Genomic DNA, 7799 nt, shown 5'->3' with positions numbered 1-7799 from the left:
CAGAATGGTCTTTAGAAGTCACGTCGTAATTGCATTTACCGGGTAAACATAAAAATTATCAGGTGATTGAACGTAGTCAAACAGCAAAATAGGTAAGGCCGGCGCCAGGCAGGTGCGGTGGCCGCATTCCGGCAAGGTCGTCTATGCTTATGTCAAGATAAGCTAATTAATAGCATCCCTATCGTTCTGATCGTTCTGAAGAATCATTCGGTTCAATAAAATTACAGCGATCCATTATAAAAGCTGAATTGTTGGTTTTCCAAGTGTATTTCTCTGATTTTCCTTTACTATGTACACAGGGTACAAAAAAATTGTTAAAAAGGAGAGATAACATCATTGTATTTGTGTTCTGTCATAAACTCCTCTAATTTTCCGTGACTTGATGCGTAATGATTAGACTGTAGCTTTCTGAACTCTTATTTTCCGTGACTTGATGCGAGCTGATTAGACTGTAGCTAGCTAGCAGAGGGTCGTTTGTCCTAATTCTAATTAAGGATGGTTTGTGAATCAGATTTTTCAGAGAACTTAAAGGACACATCAATTTAAGCTCTGAACCTATCTGCTGAAGTTGGCCTGGGAAACATTCACCGATGCTCATAACCTGAAAAGCATTCTCTGAATTTTTGTATATCAAATAGCTGCAGCAAACAAATATAGGAGAAATGCATGTACAAGCAACCCTATCAACCTGTGTGAGCTCATCTATTTATTCAATTGCATAAGCAGCAGGTTCACTGGTTGACAATTTATTTGTGCTGCTAGCTGCATTGTAGCTGAAGTAGCATGTATTATGTGCAAAAAAATGCCAGCAGTATATCAGAAATCAGATTATAACCCAAACTGCAGTACGAGCTCGCATGGAATAACTCAGATTATAACACAGCATCAGCTGCAGTAAGCATCAGCTGCAGTAAGCATCAGCTGCAGTAACGATGTTTGACCAAAACGAACATAAAACTAATTATTTCCTTTCAGAAATTTACATTCACCAACAATTTGCCGTTCACTTATTTCTCAATTTTGTATTCACCTACACATGCTAGTCAAGTTCGTCAGGATGTCGCGGCCGCCTACCTAGACAGGACGGTCTACCAAAACTTCGTTGCAGGCGAAATGGATCTCGTCCTAGGCTGTTGTTGCTAGGATATGATGTCCTCCTCCGGTAGTGTCTCCATCGCATAGCCTGGCAACATATCTACAAATGAAAAAAAAAAAACGTAACCCGATCTCTTATTATCTGGACTAAAACATATGACAGACATAACTTTCGGACTGTTCTACCTCTATAAGAAGATTTTGTAATAATGTCGATTTGTGTGAGATGAGAATGAGAGCATCTCTTCATATTCCTTTGTTATAATTTCTTCAACTGCGTAAACTGATCTCTTAGCTTACTTTGGTTTTATTTCCAGATCAGCTACTGCAAAACTAAGTTCCTTCTCTATAACACGGTTTACTTCCTATTCTTCTGAGAATTTTACTGAAGTTGTGTCGCACAATTTCCTCTTATCCAACATGTTTCCGTAGCCTTACGCTAATCACCCGTGATGCACACAGTTCAGAAACAACATAGCACAATCAGAATTTACAATACATGATTCATCCATTTGTAGTAATGCCCCTTTAAGTAGCTGCTATATGTTACTGAACTTTCAAATATGATTTTTAAGGCTATAGAGATAACATACCTTGCCATGCTCAGAAAACTTGTATAAGAGCAAAATGAAACAATAGTTACCAAACTATGTCACTTGCGTATAACTGAAGTAAGACATGTTCATTTCCGTCTTATTTGCACCATGCAACAACCATTCATTTTACCAGGTGATTTAGCTGCTTATATTATGCATTTGATATAACATTAAGGAGTCGTGGTTTGATTCATCAGTTTTACTATGAACTACAAATTCACTATGTTAGTCTCTACATAAAACTGGAAATGGAATATTGTCATTTCGCTCAGAATTTATGCTTAGTAGCCACGACACAGGAATACTTAATGGTAGGCAGGCCAAGGGAAAACAATTCGATTACCATCCTCAGAGACGCGGACGACCGCGGAACACCGCAACACCTTGGTGACGGCGAGCACTGGCTTTGCTTGAATCTGCACATCCTCTGAAGCTGCGTTTTCCTGCAATCCAGTGGAAAAATTTATGCGCACAGGGCAAGATTTATTCAGCAGTACAATGCAAAGTTGGCATCTGCGGTGTAATATAGTACACAACAATGGGAGGGAAACCATCTCAAACTCCAGGGATTTTCTCCTAAACTAAATGAGCTGCCTCCGCAAGCTTCTGTAAACTTTTATTCTGTGAATGAATGAGTGTTCTCCTCTAAAATGAAGAAACTTCTGGATGAAACAATTAGCAGCCAAAACAATAGTAAAATTATCAATTTGGATTTACGGCATGCTGAAATCCTTATTGAACTGGAGTTAATAAATCTAAAGGAAAGTATGTAACCTTTAGATGCGAAATTCATGTTGAGCTGTGTCATTGAGGTCCAAGGGCAGTGCTATTGAGGAGCTAATCCAAAGACTCGCGCAATAAGTTTTTTTTGCTACTCATTACTTTAAGACTAATTGGTCTAAAAAACAGAATAAGAGGCGTGCGAATTATCATGGCGTATCACTCATTTGGCGATGACCCATTATTCAACATTGGAAGGGTTTGTAACTCCGTATATATAAATAGGTTATATCATATCATGGCATACCATCTCAAAGCAGCTTAATACATCCAAATTCATCCAAGATTCTGGAACCATGAATATACTCATTTTCCGGTTACTCTCACAATTGGCAGATTCCATAAAATTCAATGAGACCTTGCTCTACTAACAAAGGAGTTTCAGTAATGAATGCCTAAAAAGAATAGTAGTGCATATAATAGTTTTCAGTGGACCACACTCTTAGATATAGTATTTTTGTTTCAATGGAAGCCTGCTATGATCATTTTGGCAACATGTTATGATTATATAATTTCATAAGCAATTTTGGCAACATGTTATGATTGTATAATTCCATAAGCAATTTTACAAAGATATAAGAGCAGTATGTTTGACCTACATACAGTAACCCATGTTTCACCTATATATAGTGGACCACACTACTAACAAAGTCAATTAGCCTGTGGTACAGTAAACTGCTTAGCACACGGTAAAAAAAAATTGTGCCATACGTGCTGATTACAGCCAAAAAGAATATTAAGCTCACAGGATAATGGATCTGAACCATACGGACTGCTAAAACAGTATGCAAGAACTTACCAAATTTCACCATAAGTGTACTGTATTGTGCAAGCAAATGGGTGCAGTCTGAACGGCTGGCATGAGAACACATCAATGCTTCAAGTAACATCTGTAAGTAGAAAAAATGAAGCGATAACGTTAATTAGTATATACCATGTGAATACTAAGAAACATAAGTTAATCATCTAAGCAATTAGCTAATTATAGTATGCTATAAAGCACAAATACTGGAGGTATATATGCAAAAAATACAAAGGAATGAAGTTATAAAGAAAACAGAGGTGGATTGTATTGTTCTTTTTCCGATGAGCCAAATATTCATATAATTCTAGCTTTTCTGTTGCAGGAACACATAATTATAACACAAAACATCGGAATTCACAAATAAGTGATGGAAAGGGAAAGGTACTGACTTTTTAAAAGTGCTTGATTAGACTAAGGATGTATAGCTCTGAAAATTAGGCAAATTAGCACAATGCAGCCGTCAGCCATAGGCTATAGTGATGCAACACAGTGGCAACAAAGCAACCTTTGAAAATAAGTTTTGCACCATACATAGTCATTCATTGAAGCAGTCAACCACAGGTCAACTAACCTTCCCATCAGATACAAAACATTAACTACAATAAATAAAATTAGCCGCAACAGCAGGATCAGCAAGACCTACCATGATGAATAGTAACCAGATGTGCAAGAAAAAACAAAACAGATCAATGCAAGTATTACACACATCTAGAGAAGCTCAAAGTCATCTTTTTTTGGTGAACAGAAAGCCATCTAATATAATTAGAGAAGGCACTCCTTAATGTACTCACCTGGAATGATTGTCTTCACTCCGATATCTCTGACGTACTCAATAATTAAGCTGCTCTCCCCTTGCAGTCGATGATGAAGACCGGTAGTTTACCTTGAAAAATTAAAGAATACGAGCCATACCGGTAGTCCAGCAATCATACATGTAAACATAATAAGTCAGAGAAAAGTTGAGCACATCCTCTTGCTTTGTATTCCCGTATTTCTTGAATAGTATCTTTGTAGTTCCAGAATTTGAATTGTCTGGAAGACCAGGAGCAATACTACAGTTAGTCATGTCAAAGCATAGCTGGACAACCATAGGAAAAGTAATAGTTAATAGGATTAATGGGATTTTTTCATAAATAAAGAAGCAGAGGTCTGTTCAATGGTAGCAAAGCTGGAAAAAGGTTCAGTCACAAGGCAAGCTCACTCCATAATGACCATGTCTTAGTTGAGCTTTTTTGGGAGAAAAATATGCATATGCCCTGTTAAAATCTGCAATCTTTTATCTGAGAAGCTTTAGAAAATTATTGCTCATCAGGAAGTAGTTTCGGATATTATATTACAAGAGCCAAGCATACCTAAAAAGCTGAAAGGATAAAGCTCTCTTTTATCTATATGTTTAAGTGATTGCCTTTCTGTAATAGGTCTCAAGTCAGTTAGTAGATTAAACACTCGCAAGCATAAATTTTCAGCATTGAGAAGACACTATATTTAATCTTACTCCTATCGTTAATTCCTAGCACCTAATTATAACTAATCCTAGCACAGAAAAATAAAACTAATAGCCTACTATTTTCAGATCCACACAAACAACAAATGAGAGACAGGAGAGAGCACCTCGTCGTGCACTGCTGCTCGTTAACAACAAACGAGAAGATCCACACAAACGATGACACGCTGCAAATTCTATGATTACGTAATGGATCTGGTCCTCTTAATTTCCACAAAAAAATAATACAGTGACAAAAGGGAATCTCAGAGAAGATGAATGCTCGGAGACAAACCTCAACCATGCTGCAGGAAGAATGACAAGTCAGGCCTAGAAGTTCTGTGTTGCCGTTGAGCACAAAGGAACTTCACACCTTTGCATTGTCTGGTACAGTATAATGTATGCGCTTCAATATTTGGTTGTCTCTGTTGGCAAATCATCCATTATTCAGTAAGCAAAAAATACACGAGTGGCCAATCTCAGCTCACTAAGACATAGGTGGCAACTATGTAAATATTTGTTTTTTCCGGTGAAAACAACAATTAGCGTTGATATTTCTTTTGCAGAACTAACCCATAAATGCATCCCATATATTAGCACGTATGTGAAATCCTAACTCATAAATACATCCCATATAACAATAGAAGATTGAGTCTATTACCTTTGGTCGACACGGTGGTGCAAAGTGAGAATGCAGTACTGCAACAGAGAATTAGTCATCAAGTCATTAGATTAAAGGTTGGAAGTTGGGTGTCGGAAGTTGTTGATCCATACACACATAGGAAGAGCCACTGCTTACCAATAAGACCCGGTCGACCTGATCAAGCAATGAAAAGGATGATGAGGGAAGACACGACTAAATAATGGATGCCAAATTATAAGATGACAGAGTGAGGTGAGGAACCCATCGCTGATACCTATATTCAGTCTCAAGACAGCTGGGCAGGAGGTGATGGTGGTGACGAAGGTATGAACAACGTGGCTAACCGCCCTATAACTTCAATCTGTTAATAGGTGAACAAATAGAGATGAAAGTAAAATATCTACAGCAAGGGGAGCATATGAATAGTGGTATTGATTCAACTACATATGAAATGCAGAAAACAAATAGAGCACATCTTTTCTAGAAGCAGTAGCTGCAGATCTTAATGTACATCTTAATGTACGAATCCTAAATAATTTGGAGGCTAAAAGAAGACCACGTGCCAATTCAAGCATAAATCATCTGTATCCAAAGTATCCATTTCCAGATAAAAATTTCAGAGACAACTTTCTCTACAGATTAATCACTGGAAGAATTGTTTCTTTTCTTTCTGCTAAACAACAGAAGACATGTTAAGGAATAAATATTCAGGTATTTAACCAAATGAGCGAGCAAGTTCTTCTTGTTAACCAAACTTGAGGCATGGAACAATTTCTATGAATCTTTGCTCACCTTGTTGCAGAAGGTTGGGTGTTGCTCTTCAAGGCAATAGATGTCTTCCGTGAAGCCTCTCTTCACCACTCCTTCTCCGCATGACACTATAAAAGCCAGGATGGACAATCAAACCGTGACACGGAATCTCAAGCAACTTCCATATAGCAGCAATCTGATGTGTGAAAGGGAAATAAAATCACGGTAACTCACATATAATGAGATCTGAGTTTTATAATTTGATTTCAGAGATGAACCTAGACAAATATCGCAATATGCTGCTCAATCCAGAAAAAAATTTATCATGCTATTTTATTAATGATAGCTTGCACATGCTAGTGCCACACGGAAGTTAGAAAATACACTACAAATTCAAGTCACATATGTGAGTGAGGTAATATATTGTACATTAGCTGCAGCTAAATTTCAAATATAAACATTACATGGATTAATCTTCCGCTATAACCTGCTAAGATTTTTCATAGAACATCAAAGATAAATCAAAATCTGAGATGAAAAGGAGAGAAGTGAGATAGATGGTAACCTGCTAGAGAGAAACCGAGAAATTGATAGGAGAGATGGAAAGGTTGGGATCCCCTTGCAGGGGACACGGAGATCGGCACCAATCCGGTGGCAAAGCCGTGAGGATGGAGATGAGGTGGAGCACATCCTCCTCCTTCATGGCGGCTGAGCTGACTCGAAATTGAGGCAATCGTACTGCTTGTTCCCCATCCATTGGAGGAATAAGGAGATCAAAACACCCCTCTTCTCGATGTCTCCTCGTTCTCTGCCTCCTCCCCTTCCTCCCATCCCTGGCGGCGGCGCGGCGCTGCCCCCGGCGATCCACATCAAGCTCCGCCTCCTCATCCATGGAGGGATGCTTCCCTTTGCCTCTCCCTACTCTAGCCATGGGGAAAACCAAAGGATGAAAAGGAATTGGAGGAGAGATGGAAAGGAATGAAGAAGAGATGGAGGCGTGAATTGGGGGGAGAGATGGAGGTAGGGATTGGGGAGAGAAGCAGGCTTACGATTGGCTGCAGCAATAGGCTGCTGTGTCCACGGGCGGCGCCGCTCCCGCTCACTACTCAGCTCGCTCGACGTCGTCGCTCCACCGGCGCGCTGCTCCCGCGGCGCTGCGCTCCATCACCGGTGCCTCTCCTACGCCTCGACCGGCGCGCCGCTCCCGCGCGCTGCGCTCCAGCAGCGGCGCCTCTCCCGCGCCTCGTCGCTCCATCGGCGGCGCCGGGCCGAGCTCATGGTGTGGTGGCCGCGCGGGGGGCGAGCAGGGGAGGAAGAAATCGCGAGGCAGGCTGCGAGGAGAGGATTGGCTAGGGTTGCCACGCGCGACGGGAGAGTCTGGGCCGAGCGGGCTTCACAGGACCCGTGGATAAAATGCGGGTCTGCGGGAGGGCCTCGCGCCCTGGATGGAATGGCTGGCCGAGATCGCGCCACGTCAGCTCGATCGGACGGCCCAAAATCTAAACGCCTGTGAGAGCCCCATGGGGGTGCAGCAATCATACCGTGAGATCCCGAGCGACCGTCTCCAAATGGTTGCACCCAAAATTCATGTCCTAGCGTTGCTCCTCCGGCTGGAGACATAACCACGAACGGGTCTAGTGAGTAGCC

General features: G+C 40.8%; 1 long non-coding RNA gene across 5 annotated transcripts; it reads right to left on the bottom strand.

Annotated features, from left to right (window-relative positions):
• Nucleotides 1-948: 948 nt before the first annotated feature.
• On the bottom strand, nt 949-7481 carry LOC127323194 (uncharacterized). Of its 5 annotated transcripts, XR_011743588.1 has the most exons (11): nt 7202-7481; nt 6718-7075; nt 6195-6348; nt 5677-5763; nt 5559-5576; nt 5421-5458; nt 5055-5184; nt 4068-4308; nt 3271-3361; nt 2035-2134; nt 949-1195 (listed from the first exon to the last, which is right to left on the bottom strand). It is a non-coding gene; the product is annotated as an uncharacterized lncRNA (long non-coding RNA). The 5 variants fall into 5 exon arrangements; XR_007865455.2 differs by lacking the exons at nt 3271-3361; nt 4068-4308; XR_011743587.1 differs by lacking the exons at nt 3271-3361; nt 4068-4308 and having other exon boundaries at nt 5677-5750.
• Nucleotides 7482-7799: the final 318 nt, after the last annotated feature.

The sequence above is a fragment of the Lolium perenne genome, chromosome 4, assembly GCF_019359855.2.
Source record: "Lolium perenne isolate Kyuss_39 chromosome 4, Kyuss_2.0, whole genome shotgun sequence".
Classification (NCBI taxonomy): domain Eukaryota; kingdom Viridiplantae; phylum Streptophyta; class Magnoliopsida; order Poales; family Poaceae; genus Lolium; species Lolium perenne.
Note: the sequence above shows the minus strand (reverse complement) of the source record. Positions and strands in the feature narration are given on the sequence as shown.